The 27,669-nt window shown below is 53.3% G+C and overlaps 1 protein-coding gene across 5 annotated transcripts in view; it reads left to right on the forward strand.

The window, feature by feature from the left end:
• The window catches only part of GJC2 (gap junction protein gamma 2), a 39,605-nt gene that overhangs the window by 888 nt on the left and 11,048 nt on the right, over nt 1-27,669 (forward strand). Inside the window, exons 1-3 of one of the 5 annotated variants that reach the window (XM_010394765.4) lie at nt 34-1,692; nt 2,202-2,281; nt 4,983-5,084. The gene's annotated coding sequence lies outside the window, so the exon portion shown is untranslated. Of the gene's footprint in view, nt 1-33; nt 1,693-2,201; nt 2,282-4,982; nt 5,085-7,017; nt 7,115-11,464; nt 11,652-20,033; nt 20,126-27,669 lie in introns of those variants that run through there. The other 4 variants (XM_019283217.3, XM_010394767.4, XM_039549340.1 and 1 more) reach the window with 4 other exon arrangements.

The following is a 27,669-nucleotide window of genomic DNA, read 5'->3' on the forward strand; positions in this document are numbered from 1 at the left end:
AGCGATGCTCCAGCCGCGTGGCAGCGCTTGGAAAACGGGAAAAATCATTTGGATCGTTGGTGTGCCCCTTCTCCGGTGAAGGGGAGCAAGAGGGGAGTCCGAAATATCCCTCCCCAGTAGGGTGCCCTGCTGCAGCTGCTGTGTGTGATGGAGCAGATGGAGAACGCCTGGAATGCCGGCGCTAACGCGAGGTGACGGGATGGCCGTCGGGATGGCGATGGGAAGCGGAGGGAGCAGGAGTGGGTGGTGCAGCCAGGCTGGTGCCCAGGCAGGTGACACAGCTGTGGAGCATCTCCAGGGGGTCATTTTGGGTGCTGTCAGCAGTGCCCCTCTCCAGGTTTGGTGTTTTGGAGGAACTGCGCTGTGCATCCCATCCCAAAGCTGGGTGGGTGAAGGCACTTGTTGAAGTGAGTTAAATTCCTGCGCCCTCAAAACTGGGATGTCTGTTTTGTTAATTGCCTTTGCAGCCATAAACACATTTCTGGGTTTGGTACTGGCTCGTTGGCGTATTGCATTCCCACATCCCTGGGGCAGGCAAGGACCATGCTGAGCATGGCAGGTGTCAAATGCTGGGCTCTCCACAACTGCAAACATCTGCTCCCAGTGCAGGGCTGGGATCGAGGGATCAGACTGGCAGAGTGAGGGTGCAGGAGCCTTTTGGCCCAGGGGTTGTCTGTGTTTAAAGATCCTCCTCCTGGAGGACCCCTTTTCCCACCTAGGAGATCTTCCAGGCAGGAAGGTGCTGTTCCCATCTCGGGGCACACTGAGTGAAGGAACCCAGGCCTGCTCCTGGGTTGCTTCCAGAAATGTCAGAAATAGGGGTTTTATATAACTATATATTCACTGTTCCATCAGACTGAGATAAATTTGACCAGACTTCAGCTTTTTTCAGCTGAGATGCTTTGGGAAATGTGGCAGCACCTGCATCCCTGCTGGGGGAGGAAGACGAGTGCAGGGGATGGTAAAAGCTGGGATAAAACCTGCCCTGGGAGCTCTCCTGTCTGAGGCTGAGGATATTTCGGAGCTGATGCCAAAAAAATAACAAGCCCCTGTAGCACTTTTGCTTTAAAGCTGTTGCTTTGCAGTCATCGCATTGTTTTTTGCTGAATCCAGGCTGACACGCTGCTTTTGGGGCAGGAGCTGATTATTTTCCCCCTATTTTTCATTTTTCCTGCCTACCCAAGCTCTCTGGCAATAGAAATACCCCTTCAAGCAGGGAACGTGGGGTTTGGACACAGAGGTCACCTCTGCTCTGACCCAACGGCACCAAGACCCTGCCTGGGAAGGACGTTGTGCAGGGATGCAGGAAGGCAGGCAGTCCCCAAAGCCCAAATCATCCAAGAAAGAAGCTGGAGCCACACTCCAGGACAACTTGAAGCAGCCAAAATTAGCCCAAAGCCCATTTGCCCCCATCCTGATGAGCCCACGGTCCAGAGACTTGTCCTTGCCGTGGTTTTCCTTGGCCTCTCAGTGCCGTTGGAGGCAGCTCTGATTTTCAGGCTTCCTTCCATGCCACTGCAGAAAGGCACCGCGGGGCAGAGCTGGCCTGGGAAATAATTGGGCAGCCGGCGTAGAAAATGAGCAACGAGGGGAAAAAGGAGTAGGAATAACCCTGATTTTCCTGCTTGTCCATCAGTGTCCGGCTCGCTCTGTGCGTGTTTCCCACGGCAGCGCTGGGATTGAGCATCCCAGGTATGGAAGTGTGATGGGATGAGCTCGTGCTGGGGCACGGGGAGGATGTGTCATGGGTGTCCTGAGTGCTGTCAGAAGTTATCCTGGGAGGAAAAACTCCTAGGATCTTCTGGAGAGGGTGTTCAGCTCTCAGTGGGGGGAGGCCACTAATTCCCACCTTTTTTGGCAAAGACAGCTTTCCTGCTCTATCCAGTATGATGGAAACATCTTCTAGGAAATCCTCCCAGCAGCCTGCATGGCTTCAGACAGGAAAGCAGGGAATTGGGGGTCTCATCCTCATCCCTCCACAGTGGAGCCACCTGCCCATGTTCCCCAATCCACCAGGGTGCAAACACCAGCTGCTCCAAAGTGGATAAAGAGCACTGGAACCTGTGGGAGCAGAGGGACGTCGGCTTGGGATGGATTTCCCCAGCCATGTGGATCATGGGCTTTTTTTCAGGGGGTTGCAGCTGGGATGGGTGATGTGATCCATTCCTGGGTATCCTGATGTCCCTTGTGCTCTCCCACAGGACAGGGGAGTGACCACCACGCTCCAGCTGCTGCCGCCTCGTGCTGAGACTCTGACCAGCACCACCAACACTGACCACAGGTAGGTCCCATTATCCCACACCAGCCAATAACCCTCCCTGGGACAACTGATCCAAGTGGGACTCAGATGGATCCGTGCCAGCATCTGTTGCTCCTCCAGTGCTTTTCTCTGGCTCTGCTGCTGCTGCAAAGGAAGTTGTGTGGGAGGATGGAATTTTCTGTCAAGCATCCCATGGCTCTGGATGCTCCAGGGTGCTCGTAGGAGTTCTGCCATCCCCATCAGCTCCACGAGGCTGAGTGGCCCTGGCAGCTGGATCAGGGGCCGGGCTGTGCCTGCCTTGCTGGGCGCTGTATTTGGGTCAGCCACATCGACTGGAAGTGCAACTGTGTCATCCCTGGAGAGTGTGGGACGCCGATCCATAACCGCGGCTCCGGCCGGGATGGCACGCACGGCCCGGCATCCTCACCCTGCTCCCCGCTTATCCAGCCCAGCCCCGCTCCCAGCCTCCAAAACTCGGGAATCCGGCACAGCCTCAACTTTTTCCAACAGCAGCAGCTGTGACTCTGCTTGTCCCGGACATGACTCCAGCTCTGTGAATAACCAGAAGCCATCTGCAATTCCCATTGTGCCGTGGCAACTGGTACGGCCACCGGAACAACCGGATGCTTGTGGAATCGGGGGTGCATCCCCCTCCTGATGCCTGATTCCTCTCTGTCCAGCCACAAAAAGGAGGGAGAAGAGGATGTTTTTCTGGATTTTACTTTCCCCATCTCTGGAGATGCAAGGAGGGGATAAAAAGAAGGGAGGCAGAGAAGGCAAAATTCCAGTATCCCGGTGGAGCTGGGCAAATACAGATAAATATTCCTCAATAATCCCATAGGAGGGATTATTTTATTGAAGCCATGTGGGAATAAGACCCCTGGGAGCCAGATCCAATGGGCACAGGGAAGGACAGGAAAGCTGTGCCCCCTCAGTGCCCAAGTCGTCAACCCAGCATTAATTTGCAGATATTCCCTGAAGGATCAGGGGTGGCTGCTGCTGTTTGTATCAAGTCTTGATGGAAAACAAAGTGCCTGTGTGGTGGGCATTGAACTTTAGGGATGGCCTGGCTCCCTAACACGGAGTCAGCATGGAGATGATGGGGAAAAAAACCCCAAAAAGCCAAGAGAAATGCTCCAGTCACCACCAATGTGCTGACCTGGATATACCAGGTACAGGATGAGAAAAAAGAGATTTATTATTTTTCCTAGTTGGAAGTGCAGGATACGTGAGCTGCATCCCTTGCTTTGAACATGGTTGAAATCCTATGATGCCTCCTGGATACGGGGGTGTGGGCTGGAGGGAGAGAACAGCACCCCAGTTTGGGTGCAGAGGGGAAACTGGTGCCACAGCCCACAGCAGAGGGATAATCCCTCCCTGGAGTGGTGTCTGTGGGGTGAGTGCCTGTCAGACTGTTCCCCTGAGCAGGGAGGATGATCTCACGTGCTCCATGGGTCTGGGATCCGATGGCTCATTCCCGCAGCAGCCTGACCCGCAGAGCCCAGCGAGCCCAATGCCCACGGTCATCCCGGCCTCAGACCTGGGAACGTCCCTCTGCTCCCTCCTCTGAGTGCTGCCTGCACTCCCTGCCCCTGCCAGCATCTCCAGGAGCAGCCTGGCTCCATCAGCCAGCATTTCCACGTTTAATTTCCCTTTATATATATATATATATATATATTTTTTTTTTTTTTTTTAATACACCATGTTTTATTCACCCCATCTATCTTCCCAAGCACAGATGCTGCTGCTCCTTGGGCTTATCCCACTGCAGCTTCATCGCACAGCGTTGCTGTGGTGGCACCTCTGGGCTCTTTACTAGTTTTATTGCTGAAATCCAACCTGATTCCCCTTGTCCTATAGGGAGGAAATGTCACTGGTGTTCTTGCAGCAGCTCCTGGTGTTTCCAAAGGCAGGCAGGATCTCCCCTTGTGCATTCCCACCACTGTGGCTGCCACAGATGTGCTGCCTCTCTGGGCCTCTGAGAATATTTTGGCTCTGTTTTCTCACCACTTTCTCATTTAAGAGTTGTATTTATCAATGAAGTCTCCCTGCTGAGCCTCCCCTTGTGCATCCCATCCTCCAGCCCTGACCATGCTCCCTCCATTGCTCAGAGCAGCTGGGGCTGCCCCTGGATCCCTGGCAGTGTCCAAGGCCAGGTTGGATGGGGCTCGGAGCAGCCTGGGATAGTGGGAGGTGTCCCTGCCCATGGCAGGGGTGCAGCTGGGTGGTTGGATCTTTCCAACCCAAACCATTCCAGGATTCCAAGATTTCTCCAGCTCCTCGGTGTTCTCTTCCCATGGCTGCAGCATCCAGCTGCAAACTCCTGCAAGGATCCCGACAAAGCCCTGCTGGGAGCATCCCTCTGTTCTACCAGAGAGCTGTGAACTCCCGTTCTCAACCCAATCCTCCCACCCCTTCGTACCCCTGACTGATTCCATCCAACATCCTATTCCCTTCCTCCCTTGGAGGAACCTTACCCCACTGCTGCTGTCAAGGCAAAACTGGGAATCCCAAACAAAGCCTCTGCTCCTCTCCAGTGGTGGGACGAAGCCTTTTAGGAGCTCTCTGAGGAGCAGAAGCTTCTCCCTGTGCCACCACCCGCAGGAGCCGCGGCTCCGGAGGGGACAATGGTGCCATTGAGCGGGGACACTGACACGCTGCCGTATTGTGCCTGGCAGAGAGATGCCCGGGAATAATCGCCTCCTCCTTGGCTTTGTTGCAGGGCTGTGCTGGTGCTGCTGCACGGCTTCTCCCCCGCCAGGGCTCCGGTTATGCGGTGAGGATCCGCAGCTCCACGGGCACCGTTTTTTCCTGGCTGTGAAAGGTACGGCTCGATCGTCACCTCCTAACCAGGATGGGGCTCTGGGGGGGATGGCACTGATGGGGAGGGATTGTGGGTTTGGGAGCAAAAGGATGTTCCTCACCCCAGGAGGCCGTGTCACTGTTTCATTGATCCTTGTAATATATTGTGTGTTTATTATATTTTATCTATTGTAAGTCTATTTTTTATATATCCCATCTATAAAGGCAGCATTGAGAGCCATCAAAATTATAATTCTTCCTAAGCCTGCAAAATGTTTTGCATGAAATATTTGCGTAAGATGCAGAAATCCAACTCCGCTTGGGGTCTGGACGATCCCTTAAAATTTGGATCCAGGATTTTGCTCGCAACTATCTTAAATGAGGCTGAATGAGAGTTTGCTCTGAGACTGATACAGAGCAGGGCTGCGATTTTTTAGGAACATATTTAAGGTTGCTTTCAAGCCGTGTGATTCCAAAAATAATTTCCCTACCCATTTTCTGGTGAGGGTGTTTTCCTTACCCAAATTCTCCTTGAAATCCTTGGATTTGGGCTGAACTTTGGGCTTGTGACTGTGTCAAGGACGGCAGCAGCTGCAGGAACAAGTGCTGTGGCAATGCCTCTCTTCTCCCTGCTCCTCCTCCTCCTCCATCCCTGGAGCATCCTAGGAGCTCGTTTCCTCTGGAAAACTCCTTCTGGGAACACATACCCCCTGCACGGTCACCCAGGCTGGTTCCCAGCTTGTTCCTCCCCTAAAGCAGCTGGAGAGCAGAAACACACTTGAGAAATTAAATGAGAGGGTGAAAACTTGGCTGCCCCATCCCAGCTGTGCTGAGGAGCAAGGACATCCTTTGAAATTCCCTTAAAACCAGGAAAAACAAGTTCTTTTGAGGAGTTTCACATGGTGGGAGCTGCTTAAGACATGCTGGGAGTCATGTAGGTGTAAAAGATGAAGAGCTGTCAGATTTTAAAGGTTTAGGGCCTTCTTCGTGCCAAATTTGTTCAGTTTGGGGGTTTTCTTTAAGTGCAGCGAGTAAAACCTTGCTAATTTGGACTCCTGGAAGCCAAACCTCTCTTCACAACACGAGGCCTTTAAGGAAAACATCAATTTTTGTGAGGTCAGCCATAAAATCATGCGAGCTGGCAATGGGAAGGAACAGATGACAATGAGCCAGAGGTTGTGGCCTCTGGATGGGGTAATTATTTAATCCCTGCTTGTGGGTTTGAGTGAGGGGCAACATCCCCTTCTCTGCAGCCAGAGACGTGCACAGGGGAAAAATCCCTCTGGCAGAGAGCAGGAAGGGCTGGGGGAGGAGGAAAATGTCCCCTCTGTCCCCTTCCAGCTGTTCTCCCTTCCAGCTGTTCTCCACAGAGCAGGGAGATGCTTCCAGCTGTTCCCCCAAATGAGGTTGGGAAGAGAGAACAGGGATGAAGAGGGGCTGGGATAGGAGCCTCTGGTCAACATAAAACACTAAAATTAAAAAATTTCAGCAACAGGCGCTGCTTTGGACAGAAAAATTGGGGGGGAAATGAAGTTTTTTGGTGGTGCTGCAGTGTTTCACTGTAGCTGTAAGGACAGGGAGAGTTCGCAGCTGACTTTCCACCAAGTTTGAAAAGGAAAAGAAATCCTAAACAAGAAGGAAGCACACTTTATCCTGCTGCAGCACCTCCACTTCCCGCCTTCCTCTCCTGCTCCAAGGAGCTCTTTTCGCTATTTTTAGCCCTAAACCCTTCGACTATTTGAGTGATCTGATTTTTTTTTTTTTTTTTTTTTTCCCATAAGCGCCGCTCTTGGCTCTGGAGTTATCCACCACAATCTCTTTTTTTATGGCGTTTTTTATGCGTGCTTGGAAGGGAAATCCAAAAATAAAAGGGAACTAAAGGAGTCCTTGGCGTCCTGGGGAACGCGGGGTGTGCAGTGTCAGGTTCGGAGGAGCTTTCCCTCTCCACGTCAGAGCGCGGGGCGGGAGGGAGAAAGCGGCGCCGGGCAGGGATCCACGGATCCGCGGACAGGATGGGAGAGTTTTGGGAAGGACTGAGCCCAGCGCTTCTCCGTATGTTACTTTTGGGTTTGTTTTGTTTTGTTCTCCCTCCACTTCGTGTTGATGTTTTGCTGATGGTTTTTAGCTTGGCTTGTTCCCAGCACTTCTCAGATCCCCTCCCTGTGCTGCAACCTCCCCTCTGCTCTCACCCAGCTCTTCCCTGCTCTTCATTTTCTGCCCTTTCCCAGTTATTTGGGTGGGAAATGCGTTTGCTGAGCCTGAATGTTCGTGTGTTGCCTTTCCTGCCGGGGTAAGAGGCACAACATCCCTATTTGGCATCAGTTTGTGCACACTTTGCTGGCGTAAATCATCCCCTGGCACGCAGGGCAGTGCAAATCCATCTCCAGGGAGTTTGGGATTAAACCACTTTAGCTTTTTCCTCATGGAAAAAGGAAGAAATTCATCCCTGTGTGGGTGGGGAGGCCCTGGCACAGGTTGCCCAGAGAAGCTGGGGTTGCTCCTGGATCCCTGGAAGTGTCCCAGGCCAGGTTGGAACACCCTGGAATGGTGGAAGGTGTCCCTGCCCATGGCAGGGGAGTGGAATGAGGTGATCTTTAAGGTGTCTTCCAACCCAATCCATTCTGGGATTCTGTGAAACCCCTCTGTGCTCTGGGACCTCCTGGCCAGCCCCTATCCCAAACCTCCTCCTATCCCAGACCACCAGAGCTGGGGGGAGGAAAGCAAGGCTCTGGTTTTCCTGCTGATCCTGTGTTACATTCCCGAGGTTTCTGCAAATTTTGGGGTCTGCATCCTCCTGGCTTTGGGATCCTCTGCTTAGATCCCCGTGCTCCTGCATCACGAGCTGGGCTTTGAGGCCACGTACAGCTGGAGAGCAGCACCCGTAGAGGCTCATCCCAGCAGGAGATGGGCATTTGCAGCTGGTGTCTCTAATCCATAAGTTTGTCTTCTCTGTAAGGTGCTTTTGGCTTGTTTTAAAAATAAGATCCAAGGCTGTGAGCACACTTTTCCTCCTCACATCCCAAACACCTTGCAAAGGGTGTGTTCCCTCCTGTGCAGCTGGGGAAACCGAGGCACGGGGAGCCCAGCGGCATCACCACCTGCTCCTTGGTGGCCTCATCTTCTTGGCCAGCCTTCCTTGAGAGAAAATGTTCCCAAACACCCAGGATGCTCCTCTGGGGTGGAATCTCCAGCGTGGATCCCCTACCCCCACCTCAAGGTCCTGAGATGAATCTCAGGTGGAGATGCTGTTGCATTTCCACAGCTTTTAATTGTCCCGTCCTTATAAATCCTTAAGGTCTTCCCTGTGGCTGATGGATGACCCTGAGTTATGTCCTTTCTGCCTTCAGATCTCTGCAGATTTAGTTGCAACCAGTGTTTGTCCAAAGATTTCCTGGAGAGAGGGGCTGGAAGGAGCTCCTGAGCCCTCCCTGTTCCTGAGGTGGCCTGGAAAGGCATGCCTCTCTCCATCTCCTTCCCACCTATCCCAAGCACAGGAGCTTGGCTTAGTGAATTTATTTAAGCTCTGCTTGATGGCAGAGAGCTGTGTCCTCTCCTGGGGGGAGGTGAGCGAACATTCCCACCCCCCCAAAGGGAAACAGAGTCCCTTAAACCCTCGGAGGCCACAGGCACCTTCTCCTTTCACCCCAATTACCTTGGAATGCCACAGGAGGGCAACCTGTCCTGTGTCCAAAGCTTCCTTAGAAAGTCAGAGGGAGGAAATCCCAACGTAACTCAGCTCCAGACGGGTGGGAACGGAAAAAGGGCCATGAGGCAGATGGGGAAATCTGTACCTTGTGCTCCTCCTGCAAGCTGAGAGAGCCATTTCCAAGACAATCCTTGGGTCTTGTCCAAGACCGAAATCCCAGGAGGGTTTTTTTTGGTGTGTGTCATCAGCAAACTCCTCCTCCCCAGCAATCTGATATGGTGTGCACCATATTCCTGAATGATCCCAGAGCTGGGGAGGACTCTCTTCTCCTGTAATTTATGGCCTGCTTGGAGTTCTTCCACCCAATGTTCATCCCAGCATCCCAAGGGGCAGTTTCAAGGCTGCACAGCTCCCTTTGACCTGCTCTGTCCCTTGGAGATCATGCTGACCAGCCATGAAATTCCACGTGGTTTCTGCTCCTCGCTGCCAGGAGAAGGGAAAATAAAGGAGTTTCTGTGGGGTTTCTGCACGTCACTGTTGCAGCCTGGGGCTGTAGCAGTAGAAGACAGAGAAAATGGATAGAAAAGGAGCAGCCCCATCCTATAAATTAACTAAGGCACATGAGGATAAGCTTTGCTGGAGCAATTTGTTTGTCTCCCTGCCTCTCCCATTTTTTGGTGCCGTGGGTTGTCCCACTGTTTCTCTGGCTGCATCCTCAGAAGGTGAGGATCCCCTGTCCCACCCTCAGGTGCCCTGAGCTGTCCCCAAGGAATGAGGTGACTTTATAAGGACAAGCCAAGCCCTGGAGCAGGTCAGAATTGCTCCTCTGAGAGCTGCACACTCTCTTCTGCAGTCTGACTTTTTTTGCTCCGTTTCCATCCTCATGGGGAGAATCCCAACTGTTCCTGGCCACCAGTGGGTGTGGAGGTGTGGGAATGCTGAGCAAGGTGGGGATCTGAGGGTGAGCTGTGCAATCACAAGGACAGCAGAGGCTGAAGGTCCCTCGGGAGGTGCAGATCCCACCAGCTCCCCGTGCCAGTGTTTGTCAGGGACACTTTTATTTCCTATCCAGTAGAAATTGTTCTGGCTGCGTCTTATCCTTTCCTGGTGTATTTCTGGCATGTTTGTGAGGACCTCGACAGAGCAGCACTGTTCCCCCCAACTGGCTCTGGCCCCAAACTCGCTCCCATCACCCTGATCGTTAATGACACTCAACAGCCTCATCCCTGGGCGATGCCACCACCAGCTGGGACCTGTCAGCGCCAGGGGGGTGACAGGGTGGCACCAGCGGCTCCACAGGAGCCGGGACGGGGGTGAGGTCACAAGACCCTATTTTCTGAGGGGTTTCCTCAGAGATCAGGTCCATTGCGGCAGAGCAACGATTGAGGCACCTCGGCACCTCCCGAGGCTGCGTTTCTGCTTCGCTTTGTTACTTCTGACCCTTTTTAACGCCCTCTTACACCGGCTCGGCCCGGGGCTGTGCAAGGGTCTGCTTGCTGTGAAGCAAACACAGGGCGGGCGCCAGCGAGGCAACGAGCCCCTGAAGGCACCACCAGTGGGGTGTAAATGGGCAAAATCACGGGAAAACAGCCCAGAAATGGGGCTCGTCCCCTACTGTGGCGAGGCAGCGCTTCCAGCCCAGTCCTGAGCATCTTCGGGCGCTTCCACCCCTTCTCTGTGTCACTCTCTGGATCAAGGCAGAGTTAATCCGCCCCACGACCCCAAATACTGCTCCCCACCGGTTCCAGCCCCAGAGAACACCCGCCGCGCATCCGGAAGCCTCTGCTTCGGAAGCCTGAAGCCGGTTCAAACATGAACCCGAGCCAAATTCCTCCAGGCACGTTTTTTAACATCTTTTTTTTTTTTTTTTTTTTTTTTTCCCTGCCGGGGACAATGCATTTGCTCAGGGCTCTGCCCAGCCCTTTCCTCTGCGCTGCCAGACAGAAATAGTTAACCAGGTTCGCTAAGAAATGAATGTCCTCGTTTCCTTTCCAGGGCAGGTGGCTCCCCCTGCTTCCCCCAGCCTCCCCCAGCCCGTGTCTCCGCTCGGAGCCCCGGGAGGAGCCGCTCTCCAGTGGCACGATGCGAGAGCAGGCGCTGTCTCCCCGGCTCGGGCTGTGCTTGGTGACCCGGTGGCCTGTGCGAGCACTGCCAGGTGCCCCGGGCGATTCCCGCAGCTCGAGAGCAGCCCTTTGCTCGCTCTCCTCTTGCGATCGGGGCGATGGGAGCCAGCGCCGGCTCTGCAGAGTTTCAAGTCAAAACAGATCAAGCTAATCATGAAAAGCGGTGCTGGGGGAGAGGAGGGGAGGGGAGAGAGAGAGAGAGAAGAAAGATGATGCCACGGGCGTTGCAAAGCCATCCCTGCTGTAGGCACAACCTCGTTTGATAGCGCGGCTTCTCCTGGGGGTTGTGGTTGGATCCCCCAGGAAAGGGGAGACCACCAGGGCCGGGACGCTGTGCTGACCCCAGTCCCAGAGCCCACGGGCTGTGTCAGGGACACGCCGGGCTGGTTTGGGTAGGTGTTTAGGGTCATCCCAGATGCCACAACCCATTAGTGCTGCCGGGGGCTCCGGGGAGGGCTGATGGCTCCTGGGATGCTCCAGCTGCTGGAGCAGCGATGCGGCGCTCGGGAGGAGCCGCTCGCCGCTCCTGCAGCCTCTTCTCCGAGGGCATCCAGAGGAAGGCTGCCTCTCACGGCGCTTTGTTGCATGCTTGGCTTGGCTTGGTGGGAGGTGGTCGCTCTCGGGCTTGCAGAATCCCCGGACAAAGCATTTTCCATGCTGCGGGGCCGCAGGGAGAAGGGTGAGATCAGCCGTAGCTTCAGCGCCTGCTTGAATGGAGGCAGAGGTTTGCAGAGGATGGAGGCGGCGTGGCCTGGTGGAGCATGAGACATCCCTGCCCGGGGCACGGAGACCTGCCCGGCATCCCGGTGTGAGTGCAGAGGTGAGGAGCTGCAGCCGGGGAGCAAAGCTGTTTCCCGGGAGCCGGGAGATGGACCGCGTGCCGCCGGGATTTTGGGAGAAGGGAGAACTTCTGTGTCCTCTCCTTCAGCCCCAGCCTGGGAGATGAGCTGGTGCTGGTCTTTCTGAGGGTGGGACCCACAACAAAATGAGCAGAGCTGGGGCTGCTCCCTGCTCGGCTCTCGGGGCTGCCGTAGGGTTTGGCCAAGGCTGTTTCTGCCTGGAGATCAGGGGAAACTGGTGGCAAATGCAGGGTTTGATCTCCTGTGTCCATCCTCAAGGTCAGTGTGAGCTGTGGGGGCTTCTGAGGCTGCCGTGTGGGATAACCCCCCTCCTGGTTGTTACAGCAGAGAGGGATACCCTGGAAAACAGGAGAGGAATGTGGCCAGCTCAGAGGAGCAGCTTCCTGCAAGAAATTCTGTGTCTAAGGGCAAACACATGCGAGGTTCCGTGTGCTGGCCAGGACACGTGTGGGCGTGGAGCTCCTTTATTTATTCGTCCGTGAGCGGAGCTCTCCCGGAGATCCGAGGTGGGAGGCTGAGGAGGAAGCTCTGCTCTGGGCAGCTGCTTTCTCGCAAGCTTTCGCCCTGCCTGCCTCCCGGATCCCGTGGCTGCAGAGCCTCCTGGCAGCCCTCGGCACTTTTTTTAGCCGTTCTGGAGAATTTGAATAGTTCTAGCGAGGGCGAGCTCTGATTTACAGGGAGTGTTTTTATGGTGTTTATGTTGGCAGGCTGGAGTTTATGTACGGTTTGAAATGTTCGCTGGAGCCTTTTATCGCCGGAGCTGAAGAACAACAGAGCGCTGGTGACAGTCTTGTGCTAATTGGAGAGGGCTTGATTTAGGGCTGGGGCTGCAAAATGCCCGACTCCTGCTTGGCTCCGAGGGGCTGCTGCTGCCTGCAGTCCCCATGGGGAAGGAGAGATGATTTCATCCATCGGCGGGGTGGGATCCATCCAGGTTGAGCCATTTTTCCAGTGAAGGTCACGTCTGGCGCTGAGAGGGACAGATCGTGGTGCCTCGGGCTCCTGTCCCTGCTCACAGCCAAGAACAAGATGATCAGCAGATGCAAGAGGCTTCAGCTTGGGAAAACACGAGCACTTGCTTAAATGTGTTTTTTTTTATAACCCAAACCACACTCAGATGTGGGGCAATTCCTTGTGCTGGCGTTGGAAACGCAGCTCGCCTCCATCCCATTACTCCTCTCCCCGTGTCTTTGTAGGATCTCAATGTCCCAGCTCAGGGTTTAGTGAAAACAGTGACTTGGTGAGATCCCATCATCATCTGTGGGATTTGGAGTGACTGAACCTCACGAACACATCACAAAAAACGCCCTCCTGCTCTTCATTTTCCATTATCCCTCTCCCATTAGTCCTGCAGAATTAGTCTGAGAGTAGGAAACTTTTCCAGGTGCCAGCAAGGGGTCATTTTGGAGCACAGAGAAGGAATTTATCCATCTTACAGTCAGCTCCTGATCCCTCCAGCCGTGTCTGCCTTCCCTTCTCCAGCATCACAGGTGCTTAGGGGGTGATCCATGGGGTGCAAGCAGCACCTCGGTGTGGGATGGGAACTCTTAAGGGCAGTTGAAAATGTACAATAGCAGGAAAGAGTTGCAAGGGGATAACACATCTTGGGCAGGGTGTGCTTTGGGTGTCCTGGTTCCTGAGAGCAGGTGGTGAAATCTGTGAGGAGTGGAGAGAAGAGCTGGAAACTGAGATGAGTCCCAGACCAGTCCTTGGATGTCAGGCAGGTCACAGAATCCCAGAATGGGTTGGGTTGGAAGGGACCTTAAGGATCACCTCATTCCAACCCCTGCCATGGGCAGGGACACCTCCCACTATCCCAGGCTGCTCCAAGCCCCATCCAACCTGGCCTTGGACACTTCCAGGGATCCAGGGGCAGCCACAGCTTCTCTGGGCACCCTGTGCCAGGGCCTCACCTCCCTCACAGGCAAGGTGTTGAGCTCAGCTCCAAGGAGGGTTGACCACCCAAGTTTAGATAATGAAATCCCACCCAAGTACCTTAAAACGAATCTTGAAGGAGGCCACAGAGATTTTAACCTTTTGAGGAGACCATGGCACACGGTTCTGCCTCCACATCATTCACAGTTGCTCCATACCCCTGCAACCTTTTTCCCAGAAACAGCTACTGGGACTCCCCTGCCAGGGAAAAGGGCACTTTATTCCAGGCCAGCTGTTTAGGGAAGCTGGCTGGCATTAGGCACCTCAGTAGATGTGTCCTGCTGGACATATCCTTGCAAGAAGGGAGGGAGAGAAAGGCACAGCATTACAAGCACATCTACGTGCCTTTAGTCTAGTCACACATACAAGAAAATTTAAGGAATTTGGTGCAAAGCGGTTTAGTGAAGCAGAGAACCTTCTATTTTAAGAGATTTTTGATAGCTCTCAGCCTGCACTGACCCACACAGATTCTACAACAGAAAAAAAACCCCCACAAAACCAACAAATCCCCCACTTCTGCTACTGGCAGTAAAATTTTGGCTGACTCGTGTGAGCCTCTATTAACCCTGCGAACGTGCTGGTCAGGGACAAACCTTACAGTAGGAGAGTCCATCCTGCTGTTATTCCTTGTAATGGGAAGCTTCCAAAAAACCAGCCAAAACAAATATTTGGAGGAAAGGCAGGGGCTGCCTGGAGGGAGTGACTGGGGCAGGAATGCTCCTGCCATGGGCAGGAGGTGACATCATCCGGATTCCTTCGCTGAGGAATGCAGGATTTGGTCTTCCCTGCCAGTAATTGCTTTTCAAAAACAGACCTGCCCAGGGAAGCGGATTTCACCCAGCCCCTTCCACTGCACGGCAGAGAGGCTGAATATTCCCAAATCCCCTTCTTTTCCCTGGCTTAAGGGGACATTGTATGGACAGGCAGGGTAAAATCGGTCATTCCCCAGATTGCAGGTAGAAGCACCCACAATTCCAAAAGTGGTAGCTGGACAGAAAGCTGGGCACGGAGAGCTGGTGGGGGAGCAACAACTTCTTGGGGCTGGCCAGGATGGGGCAGGTGATGGGCTCAGTGTGTGTGTGTGGACTTCTGTGCTGGGCAGACTTTGCTGAGAGCTTCAGGAGGAGCCCATGGTGACCTCCATGGTGACCCCATTTCTTGGTGCTACGAAGCCCAATGACCACGTTAGGTGTTTTTGAATGTAGAACTTCAGTGGTGACTGGAGAGAGTTGGACTTGGGGGTCCTTGTAGATCCCTTCCAATGTGGATGTTCTCTGGTTCTATGGCTGGAATAGGTGTTGATGTGCAGAGCATTCTGACCAACCAGCTGATACCTGGCTTGGTCCAGGGCAGGGACTGTCCCCCTGTGCTGGCACTGCTGGGACACCTCAAATTCTGTGTGCATGTCTGAGTTCCTCTCGACAAGAAGGACATTGAGGGGCTGGAGCGTGTCCAGGGAAGGGAACGGAGCTGAGGAAGGGTCTGGAGCCCCAGGAGCGGCTGAGGGAGCTGGGAAAGGGGCTGAGCCTGGAGCAAAGGAGGCTCAGGGGGGACCTTGTGGCTCTGCACAAGTCCCTGACAGGAGGGGGCAGCCGGGGCGGTCGGGCTCTGCTGCCAGGGAACAGAGACAGGAGCAGAGGGAACGGCCTCAGGCTGGGCCAGGGGAGGTTTAGATTGGATATTAGGGAAAATTTCTCCCCTGAAAGGGTGGTCAGGCATGGGAAGAGGTTGCCCAGGGCAGTGGTGGAGTCACCATCCCTGGAAGTATTCAGAAACACACTGATGTGGCACTTGGGGACAGGATTTGAGGTGAACATGGCAGTGCTGGGTCAGTGGCTGGACTTGATGATCTCAGAGCTCATTTCCAACCTTGGTGACCCTCATTGATAACTGGTAGGGCTAATTCCTCAGCAAGGCCACAGTTCTCCCTCCAAGCAGCTCTTGGCTTCTCCATTGGGTTGAACATCCCACATCCCACCTCCAGTCCCCTGAGCTGGCAGCCCTCCGGCCCTGGCTCTGCTCTGGCTCCAAGCTCCGCAAACACCTCTGGAAATGGACGTCACCGGCACTTCCAGCGGCAGCAGAGGGGTCAGTTCCTGTGGGATGGAGGCTGCTGCCCTCATTTCAATAGGTGGAACTAGGTGTAGTTCAGCTGCCCCCGTTATGAGTCCAACAGGGTGATTTAGTGCCTGGAAAGGCCTGAAATATTTTGCTCTCAGTGCCTGACAGACGATGGCTGGCAGGAAACGAACGCGCCGCGCTCCAAGGCAGGGCAGGTTTTGCTGGTTCTCTAATTTTCCGCCAGGTTTTTGGAAATTCTTGGCAATTAAATGGAGGGCAGAAAAGAAGGGCTTTGGCCAAACGAGAAATCCCACTTGGTCAGCAGGATTTTTGGAAGGGGTGGAGTGAGGAGCTCTGAATGGGCAGCAGCGGGACAAGGGCTGCCCAGGTTGGGATCTGCTCTCCTGAGGGTGCTGAGATGCGGTGTCAGGTGTGCCAGGAGAAGGCCTGCTCAGTCTTGGGGTCAGCAGCACAAGTAAAAACAGTGGGGATGGACACAAAGCAGGGTCTGGGGTCATGGCAGGGTGATGCCATGGCATTTTGTCATGGCAGAAGAGGCAATCCACACAGGAGGCAACCATGGAACTGGTTGGGATCAGGTCCCTCATGGGACAGGGTGACAATGCCAGGAGAGACGTGGAAGAGAGACCCTCTGTGGGACATCCTGGGCTTGGTTTGGATGTTGACCCCACCAGGCAAGTCCCTTCCCTTGTCCTATCTCAGCCACCCTCTATCCCAGGGCTGTCTGGTGCTGATGATCCTGGTTTGCAGGACTCTCACTGCTCAAGAGAAGACAAAAACAGTATTTCCCTTGTCTTTGGGAGAGGGGGAAATCACAGAATCCTAGAATGGCTTGGGTTGGAAGGGACCTTGAAGATCATCTGGTTCCCAAAAGGAGGATGCAGACACCAGTCCCATTACCTTGCACACGCTGAGCAAGTACTCCACCGTTGGAGCTAATTCCCTGTGTGACATGGGTGGAATAGGGAATAAAGGGCATGAAACAGGGATCTCCTGCTCATTTCTGCCTGGAGACAGCACGGAGTTGGCTGAGCAGCACTGACATGAGCTCCAGAGGATGAAGGTGGAGGCTCCAAGGCTTTGAGGTCAGTAGGGAGCAAAAAAGCAGCCAGGAAAAGAGATGACAATGGATGCAGATCTGCTTTTAGATGACACAAGGAAGCTCAGAGGCTCCGTATTTATCACAGCTCAGCAAGTCAGGTGCCACCAGTCAGGTGTGGGACTGCTCCTCTGGCTCCAGCCCTCCAGCAGAACATGATTTGGGGTTTGGTTTATGTCCCTTAAGTTGTTTTTTCTTCAAGTTTCTCAGAAACACGGATGGTGGTGTGGTTTCTTAATTATTTCTGTCTGGAGGCTGAAGGGAGGATGGCTTGGAGAGGAAGGGAGGGAAAGAAGCAGAGATGGGAAGAGTGAGTTTTCAAGAAGGCCCTCTCACCACTTCATCTTCTTTCCTCAGCCTCTGGTAATGGCCAGGATCACTGATTGCAACTTTTCACTCCTGAAAATTCTGAGGGGGTTTCCTGGAATACCAAAATGTGGTGGGCTGGGTGCCCAGCCAGTGACCACCCCAGTGATGAGGATGGACCTCAGCTGAGCAGCAACAAACTGAGACATGTCCCAAAAGCTGCCTGGAGGTCAGAGACCCTGGAGTGGCATTTTTAGGGTCTATTTATGACTAAGTGAAAGAGAACCAGTTTTTTTTTCCTTAAATACCCTCTTTCCACAACATTTTCCATGCTGTTTGCCTCTTTAAACTTAGCAGAGGAGGCTGACCCAGCCTTGGGCTGGCAGAAGGGGTGGAAGAAATGTGAGCACCAGCCTGGGAGCCTGGGAAGGGGCTCACTGCACGTCATGGGGGGATTTCAGCATTATTGTGAATTAACCCATGACTGCAACATCCTTGGTGTTCCATCCCCAGCCTCGCAGTGGAGCTTCAGGCATCCCTGCCTGGGAACCAGCCAAATTCACCAGGGGTACCCGCCCTGCCAGCAGGAGCCCCCCACATCGCAGGGGTGGTGGAGGGTTTGGTGTGAGCAGGGCAGTGCTCACCTGAGCTCCTGATTTCTCTACCAAAACCTGCCCCCATGGGCCTGGTGCTCCCTTGGGAAGATCTCTGCATTCAGGAGTAACCTGAAAACAAAGACAGAAACCTCATCTTGCTGCCCCCTTGTCTCAGGCTGTGGATCAGCCCCGAGCACTGGAGCATTGTTGGCTCAGGCTACAGTGTCAGGTATGGAAGGGCTGTGCACCTCCTCCATCTTCCTGCCTTCCCCTTCCGCCTCAACGTGCTCATTCATGAAAAATTCCCAGTTGGATGGACGTGGGGAGAGGAATCGATGTTGGCGCGTTTTTTCCCCCACGTCAGCCAAGGGAGGTCGTAGGCTCAGAGGGATTGAATCTTTGTTTTCGCAGCTGGATCCCGTATTATCCTTTCTTCTCTCCAGCTTTTTATTGCTGCCCGTTCCCCGGAGCAACCTGTTGGGAAGCAGAGTGTGTGCTCATGTGGAGCACAACCTGCTGTGGCTGCCCGAGGAGCAGCGAGTGGGGCTGTCCTCCCCCAGGACCGGTGAGCTCTCCAGGGGTGCCCAGGACAGGATGAGGAGCAACAGCCATAAACAAAACCACAATGAGTTCCACCTCAACATGAGGAAGAACTTCTCTGCGTGGGCGGTGGCAGAGCTCTGGAACAGCTGCCCAGGGAGGGCCTGGAGTCTCCATCTCTGGAGACATCCCAAACCCACCTGGATGAGTTCCTGAGTCACCTGCTCCAGGTGACCCTGCCTTGGCAGCGGGGTTGGTCTAGGTGAGCTCCAGAGGTCCCTTCCAACCCCAGCAATTCTGTGATTCCATGACCTGCACAGCCCCATGTGTTCATTGAGGACTTGGGCTGTAAGGGATTCTGTGCTCCTGCAGTGGGGCCATGCAATGGATCCTGGCTGGGGAGGGAGGAAGGTGCCATCCCATAATGGTCCCCTGAGGACACCTGGCTGCAGCCCAGATCTCCTGGCTCCTTTTATCCTGGCACAGTGTGGGGTGAAGGCAACTGGGTAGCAGAGACCAACTTGGTCCATCCTTTGGTAGGACAGGGCAGGGGGCAAGGTTGGGAGCATCTGCCTTGGGCTGGAGCGTGATGGGATCATGGGATCCCCTTGGGATCGTGGTCCCAACCTGGGCACAGCATGGCTTTGGGGGATGCTCTAGGGTTTGGTGGAGGTGCGGTATGGATCGGTGGTGTGGTGTAGGGTTTGCTGGTGCTGGTGTAGGTTTGGGGGTGTTGGGTAGTTTTTCATGATGCTGGTGTAGGTTTGGTCGTGCTGGTGTGGGTTTGGTGGTCCTGGTGTAGGGTTTGGGGATGCTGTAGTAGGGTTTGGGGATGCTGGTGTAGGTTTGGTGGTTCTGGGGTAGGGTTTGGGGATGCTGGTTTAGGTTTGGGGATGCTGGTGCAGGGTTTGGTGGTGCTGGTGTAGGGTTTGGGGATGCTGGTGTAGGTTTGGAGGTGTAGGGTAGGTTTGGTGGTGCTGGTGTGGGGTTTGGGGATGCTGGTGTAGGGTTTGGGGATGCTGGTGTAGGTTTGGTCGTGCTGGTGTGGGTTTGGTGGTCCTGGTGTAGGGTTTGGGGATGCTGTAGTAGGGTTTGGGGATGCTGGTTTAGGTTTGGGGATGCTGGTTTAGGTTTGGGGATGCTGGTGCAGGGTTTGGTGGTGCTGGTGTAGGGTTTGGGGGGTGCTGGTGTGGGGTTTGGTGATGCTGGTGTGGGGTTTGGTGGTGCTGATAAAGGTTTAGTGGTGCCAGTGTAGGTTTGGTGGTGTGGTTTATGTTTTTGTGGTGCTGAGGCAGGTTTGGTGCTGCTGGTGTAGGTTTGGGCATGCTAGTATAGGGCTGCCAGTGCAGGGTTTGGTGCTGTGGGGTAGGGTTTGGCCAGCCTGGCAGACAGGCTGGTGGGGGCTCATGCCCAGTGTGGTGGTGGGGGTGGAGAAGGTGCTGCTGGAGCCCCGCTGGATGCCCAAAGGACTCCAGCACTGCAGATCTCAGAGTCAGCCTTTGCTTTGAGCAGAAGCATGGCCCAGGGCCAGCTGGCACTGGCTCCATTCCCACCTGGATGCCAGCCCGGGGGCACCTCCTCCACTATCCCACTCCTGAGGGGACAGAGGGACACTGATCCAAAACCCCTCCAGTCCGGCGAGCTCTGGGGATGGACAGACACGTGGTGTGTCCCTTCTTGGCACGGGGGACCCGGCGCTGTCCAGATGTGAGGCAGGAGCTGTGACCTCTGTGGCGTCAGCGGGTGGGGGCTCCTATGTAAACACGTCCAGGAAGGTTCCCGTCCCTTTTCCACCCCGTGCTCGCCTTCGGCTCAGACCCTCCTCGCATCAGGACCATCAGCCCTCGCCCATGCTCCATCCCGGAGCTCCGGGAAGGTACCGTGCTGCTCGCCCAGCCCTGGGCTCTCCTCTGGCTGTTTCTCTCTCATCCTCCTCTCCTCTGCATGTAAACCTGGCCGTGTAATTAAATCTGTGCATAATTATCTACGGGGTGATTTAAATATTTGCTGGTGATATCGGTGTAATGAAGTATCTCGGTGAGCAGAGGAGGAACCTGCCCTGGTCATGCTGGGAACCCAGCCAGAAGGGTAGGAAAGCACTCATGGAAATAATGTTTCCTTTTTCTCCTTATTTTCTATTTTGTCTGTTATCTAAGAACAGTTGGCAAGAGCACGTCCCAGCCATTTGCTGCCTTATTTTTCACGCTCGAGTCTCTGTCTTCCCTTTTAACTCTGTTTAGGTCTAATTAGTAATGGGGAAATGGGCCACAAAGTCACATCTAAGTGTCTGGGACTTTTGCTTTGGCATTTTCCTTCTTGTCTTCATAGAATCCCAGAATGGTTTGGGTTGGAAGGGACCTTAAAGATCATCTCATTCCACCCCCCTGCCATGGGCAGGGACACCTTCCACTAGATCAGGTTGCTCTAAACCCCCTCCAGCTTGGTCTGGAACAGCTCCAGGGATGGGGAGGGCACAACCTCTCTGGGCAACTTCTTGTTGTCTTCAATACCCTTTTAAAGTTGATGTTTGATTTCTTTACCATAAAGAAAAGCTGGTGTCCAGGTGTCCAGGGCTGAGCTCAGGAGGACATTTTGGTGATTTAGGGTGGCAAGTCTGCAGCAGATTTATTTGGGGAGGGCACAGGGATGGGTTTATATGGTGCAGAGAAGGGTTTGACAGCTGTTTCCAACCCTTGTTCCCGTTTGCACAACACTTGGATCATGGAGCCAGCCTCACTGTTATGGCTCTGTCTGACCTGGCAAGTCAGAGGCTTCTCCAAAGCCAAAAGATTGGGAAATTAATAAAATAGATAGCCCAGCAACGAGTGGTGGAATCTGCAGAAAGGTTGGTATTCCAGATATTATGGTTCAGATGAAATTTTGTCTTCTCTCACAAGTTCTGCTGCCTGAGCTTCACCTCAGCTCCTGCAAGCAGAACCCTTGTGCTGCATGATGGGTTTGGGAGACCAGAGGAGGGTCACCAGGGTGACCAGAGGGATGGAGCACCTCCCCTATGGGGAAAGGCTGAGAGAATTGGGATTGTTCAGCCTGGAGAAGAGGAGGCTTCAGGGTGACCTCGGAGCCCTTTCTTGTGACTAAAGGAGCTCCAAGAGAGCTGGAGGGGGATTTTGGACAAGGGATGGAGGGACAGGACAAGAATTTGAATTGATAGAGAGTAGCTTTAGATGAGATATTAGGAATAAACTCTTCCCTGTGAGGGTGGGCAGGCCCTGGCACAGGGTTGCCCAGAGCAGCTGGGGCTGCCCCTGGATCCCTGGCAGTGTCCAAGGCCAGGCTGGACATTGGAGCTTGGAGCAGCCTGGGACAGTGGAAGGTGTCCCTGTGCAAGGCAGGGGATTGGAATGAGATGGGCTTTAAGGTCGCTTCCAACCCAGTCCATTCTGGGATTCTGTGATTGCATTCCTGGCAGAGCAGAGTGTGACTCAGCACCCTGAGAAGATGCCACACCGAAGCAGGACCTTGAGGCTGCTCCCAAGCGCAGCAGCTCTTCCTAATGACTCACACGTGGTCTTCAGCCACGCTAGAGTTGTTAAGGTTGTTTAAAGAGCAACACATGAGCTCTGCAGGTGCAGGACAGGGCAGGCCCCAGTGGTTCCAGTGTCCAGGGCAGCATGAGGGAACATCCTGAGAACCAGGCAGAGCATGGACCTGATGAAGGTACCTGGGCTGGGTCCTGTGGGTCCTGTTCCTGGGGCAATTTATGGGGCACTTGCTTACTGCAAGCTCCTGGCCTTGTTAGGGTGGAGAGATTTCTTTAATATCAACTTTGGTTGGCAAATTACAGATATTTTTGGGGTTGTAAAAAATTAGAATCATAGAATTCTTTGAGATCATCTCCAGTCAACCCAGCACCATCATAACCACCCCTAAGCCGTGTCCCCAGGTGCCACATCCACACAGGTTTTGAACGCTTCCAGTGATGGTGACTCCACCACTGCCCTGGGCAGTCTGTTCCAGTGTTTTACAACTCTTTCCATGAAGAATTTTTCCCTAATATCCAATCTAAACCTTCACTTGAGGCCATTTATTCTTGTCCTGTCGCTTGTTACCTGAGAGAAGATAAAAACATGAAATACCTTTGGGCCATTTCTCATGGCTGTCCTGGCTGGGTGTGAACAGGCCCATCTGTTGCAGTGGCTGTCCCTGTGTCTGACACAGATGAGGTGTGTGATGACAGAAATTACACCATCATTTTTTCCACTGGAACTGCTGGGGAAATAAAAAGTAGAGTCAAACTCTCAGGGTCAGCAGCCTGACTGTGACATTGCAAAGCATTTTCCACACACAAAAACCCCTCCAAACCTACGAGTACTGCAAGAGGAGATTGGTGAGGAAAGCTGGAGGAGGTGTTGAGCGTGTCCTGCTTTCAAAGAACCGTGGAATCATGAATGGTTTGGGTTGGAAGGGACCTTAAAGCCCACCCAGTGCCACCCCCTGCCATGGCAGGGACACCTTCCACCATCCCAGGCTGCTCCAATCTCCAATGTCCAACCTGGCCTTGGACACTTCCAGGGATCCAGGGGCAGCCACAGCTGCTCTGGGCAACCTGTGCCAGCCAGCAATTCCCAATTCCCAATATCCCATCCAGCCCTGCCCTCTGGCACTGGGAAGCCATTCCCTGGCTCCTGTCCCTCCAGGCCTTGTCCCCAGTCCCTCTCCAGCTCTCCTGGAGCCCCTTTAGGCCCTGCAAGGGGCTCTGAGCTCTCCCTGGAGCTTCTCCTCTCCAGCTGAACATTCCCAGCTCTCCCAGCCTGGCTCCAGAGCAGAGGGGCTCCAGCCCTGGGAGCATCTCCATGGCTTCCTCTGGACTTGCTCCAACAGCTCCGTGCCTTTCTTGTGCTTTGCCTGTGTGGATCCCAAGGACAGAACTGCTCCACCTCCACTTTGGGGGTTGCTGTCTTTACCCTCAGGATGTGTCTGTGGTGTTGCTGCTCCCATCCCCCTCCCTCTTCCCACACTGACACCGGGAATGTGGTTTTCGTGCAACCGAAAAATCAGGGAAAAAGTTCCTTTCATCCACTTGGCACCAGTCAGGGACCTCACCCAGCAGCCCTTGAATGGAGCTCAGAAGCCATGGCTGAGCTTCCAACCTCTCCTGACCCCTTTTCCTGGGGTTCTTCCAAGCTCCCTCCCAACACTCCATCTCTGCCCATCCACAGGTGTTAGGGGAAAAAACCACCAAACCCACACCTTTCTGGAGCAGCCAAAAATGTGTCCATTTGCCTTTTTTTTCCAGCATTCCCTAACCTTTCCCATACACCCTGACCCTTTTCCTCTGCCCCCACCTGCATTAAGGCACCGCTGTGGGGTGAACTGTGGATGGAGGAATGTCCACATGGACAACAGCGGGAGGAGGAGATGAGCCGTGAACTTTTGCACGTTTCACCAGGGGATGGATTTCCTCTGGTTTTAATTGAATTGTTTCAAGGGTTTTTTTCACTCTTTTGTACAAATTCAGGAAGGTCTGGAGCAAGTCAAGCCTGGCTTGGCTTCACAGGGCTGGCAACACCGACTGGAAAGTTTATTGCTTCCTGTTATGAGAGCTCAGGGAGCCACGATGGGATTTCAGGAGAAACATGGGCAGCTCTAACTCCAGGGATGACCCCGACGGGTGGGGTTGGAGATGGCCTCTCATTCCCATTGCTGCTCCAGCTACTTCAGGAAAGGGAAGCAAATAGAGGAGGGAATAATGGCTTGATTTGGCCTCTGGCTATCGAGGCAGATGTTTTCTTTGGAGCAGGAATAGATGCCGAGGAAAATGCTATAAAGGGCTTTGCTGAGCCACGTCCCGGGGCTCCACCTGAGTCCTTTCTTGCCACCTCTCTCCTGTGTCATCTCACCACCTTGGACAATTCAGCAGAAAGGTTCCCCTCAGAAAAATTAATGTGGTTTTTTCTTCCTCAACACTGACATTTATCTCAAGAATGCGTCCATTGCAGCAAAATTTTCAGCTGGGAAGGGCTAGAATAAATCGCTTCTGCTCTCCAGCCCAAGTTTAAACATTTCCTCTGGGCTTTTCTACTTTGGAATTTAAATCTTATTGTTATTTAACCATATCAGATTAGTTTTTCGGTCATTTTCAAAGTGAAGTGATTTTACCTTTCTGCAGTCATCAGACAGCGATATCTGAAGGAAACTTTTCCCTGATTTTCAGCAGAAATGTTATTTATCCTGCTAACAGCACTGGCTTTTTGCTCCAGGCATAAACCAATGCAAACTTCACAGAAATTCCATTTTCTGACCTATCTTCTGTGCTAACTGAGGCATAACTGTGGTCCAAATGTCATGGCAGCTCAGAGCCAGAATTTACATTTTCCAAGTGCATGAAGGAAAACATCCCTCACCTAATTTTCAAACAGTCTTACATTATTCAGCCAAAATCCCCACGGGACGTGTAAGACCAGATTTTCTCTGTTTCATCCTTGTGAGGAGCCAGAGACCAAGCACATAATTCTTTCCCAGATCAAAACCTTTTTGGGATCATCCAACAAGCAGAGCCAGATGCAGGATAAAAATCAACCTGATGATGAATAAGTAGAAATCTTGTCTTTCTGTCCTTCAGATGACACATTTGCATTGGGATTGTCGTCACCACTGCCCTGGAAAGTCCACACAGAGCTTTGTGATGAAGCAGATTTTTGCAAATGACCCTGGCACAGCTTTTCCTGCTGCTTGTAAATTGGTTTTTTTACGAGAGTTAAGGTTCTGGCTGAGCTCTTAGGATGCGAGCCCTGATTAGCCCCAAATCTTGGAGAGCACCCAAAGCTCTGCGTGAAGGAGGGAAGAAGTTTGCACAACTGGGATGGTTTTGGTGTTAAGTCAGGGAGTGTGGTGGGACTGAAAGGGAGCCTGGAGGCCCTGGGCTGGCGTGGCTGTTGAGCAGCACCGGGGCCATTCCCACCTGCTCCTTCCTGTCTCTGCTTCCCAGATCCTGAATGGCTCCCTGTGACATCCACGCTTGTCCCCGACCCCGTCACCCATGAAATTGTTGGTTTGGTTCCTGTTTCATGAGGAAATGGGCTGTTTCTGTCCCCAGGCGTGGCCCCTCCACCCATTAGCCCAAGTTCTATCCCAGTGTGTTGCTTCCATCCTTGCCGGGAGGTGCTGGCCCGTCCCAAAGCACACAAGAGATGTGGCCCAGCCACGTCACCGAGGCAGTGACACAACTTGGGTCCTTGAGGATGCAACTTGGGGCCTGGGGTTGCTGGAGGCTCTGGAGACCCCAGGCATGAAGAAGGGGCTCCCATGGGAGCTGGTGGCCTCTTTCCCACCAGGAAATGCAAATGGAGATGTCCCAGTGGAACACACGCTTGGACTTTTGGTCCAAGGAACCTGGTCCAGTGGAAGGTGTCCCCAGCCACGGCAGGAGGTGGAACTGGAGGATCTTTGGGTTGGTCCCCTCCAACCCCAACCATTCTGGGGTTCTCCACAGTGCTCCCTTTACCTGGTCCTATCAGCCAGGCGTGTGCCAGTAGAAATGTCAAATTCGCAGTGTTGGCTTGAACCAAACTGGTTGAAAATGAGCCCAAATCCTCTTCCAAACCCATGGATGCCCCCACACCTGTGTGCTTGTGGGACAGCAGCTCTGAAAGCAGAGGAGGGGGTGGAGGAAAGGAGGACACATTGAGGAAGGTGGCTGTCCATCCCTGAAGCCCATCTCAAAGGGGATAAAACCTCGGCGTGCCTCCTTTGTGACTCTGTCACTCACTGACCAAGCTGGAAACCCCCAGATCCCTTTTTCTCCATAACTGCCACCAAACTACTGGCTAATAAGAGGAATATCACAGTTCTGTGGATTTTTAGTCTATGCAAAAGGGGAAAGAATATTTTCCAAATCCCAATATTTGTTTTTAACAGTGCCTTTGCCACGCTTTCCATCACAAATCCCTTTCAGAGTGGACGGCACCCACAGCCACCAAAGGTGAGGATGAGTCCTGCATCCCACATCCAAAAGTCAGGGAAAAAAGTTTAGTGAAGTTAATCCAAGAGGAAAAAGATAAGAACTAAAACTGCTGCTTCACGTTTTGCTCTCACTTGTGGTGTTCAGACATTTTTGAGAAATTCCATCATCTCAAAAGCCCAATTCCAACAATAATCAATAAGGTAAAAAGTTGGCACTTTAAATTTATTTTAATTTTGTGACATTCGTCTCAACACAGTGGGCCTTGTTTTAAAAACAAGTTTAAAAACTTTGTTCATTCGCACAAAGATGCATATCTTCACTGCATTTAGTTTAAAAACTGACCAAATTAACATCCAAGAGAGAAAAATTAGAGAAGAAAAGGAACTGTCAGCACAATCCAGCACAGAGCTTTGTAGGTTTGTGCTCGGAGTGGGTAATTATGGTCACTCCTCGCCCCTGACGTAGCAGGGAGATGTTACACCAGGTCTCATTGCCATTGGCGACAGCACTTACTTCTTTCAATAGGACATTTAAATAAATGTGTATAGATCACTGCTCTGAAACACAGACGGTGCCTGGGGAAGAGGTGGCTTGGAGAGGTGACTCCCAGCAGCAGCCAGAATTATACAAAGCTCCATCACATCCCTTCCCCTCTGTCTCCTCTCTTTTATTCCCATTTCTCATTGCCAGGCACTGAACTGAGGACACGGGATGCTGCAGGGGTGGGGTTTTCTCTGTACACTCATTTATGGCTCTGCCTCCTGCCTCCTTTCCTGGGTGATGATTTGGTGATGGGAAGCCCTCAGTCCCTGCCAGTGTGATGGCTGGAGCTGCTGGGCACGGGGCTGGAGCAGGAGCAGATGTTGCCTGGCCTGCCTGAAGCGCAGATGCCCCAAAAATCTTCACCCAGACGCGAGTGCCGTGTGTATAAACAACCCTCATGGCTAGAAAGCAAAGAGCCTGGAAAATCTGCCTGACCCACGGGACTGGGACCACGCTGAGCTGCCTTTTATCTCTGAGCAGTCCTGCAGAGCCTGGGAGTCGTTCTGAGCTGGTTATTTTTAAATAACCAATAACACCTCCCTGCAGCTCCATCCCGCACCGGCAGCAGCGGGTGGGACTTTCACCACAGGTCTTGGGTGGCAATGAGCTCTTGGTGGCCGTCCCTCAGCTCTGGTGGATGTTACGGGGTGTGGCTCTCAGAAGGAGCAGCTGTGACATGTGCTGGAGGGTCCCTGCTTGTGGGGAATGCACCCAGAGAACATTCAGTGGCCCCTCTGGAGTGACCACGAGGTGACCCACGGCTGTCTCCAGAGCTGAAGGACCTTGAGGGGAAGGAGATCACTGCCCCAGTGTGCTGGAGGCCAAACCCAGCCCCAGGAACATGCAGGGATAATGTGGCCTCAGCCCGCTGCAAGTTCTCACCCTCTCAGTGGGAGATTTCCAGGGAGGCTGGAGTGGGTTTGGAGATCTCCAGCCCTGCTGCTCTCCTCTGG

Source organism: Corvus cornix, chromosome 2 (assembly GCF_000738735.6).
Source record: "Corvus cornix cornix isolate S_Up_H32 chromosome 2, ASM73873v5, whole genome shotgun sequence".
NCBI lineage: Eukaryota > Metazoa > Chordata > Aves > Passeriformes > Corvidae > Corvus > Corvus cornix.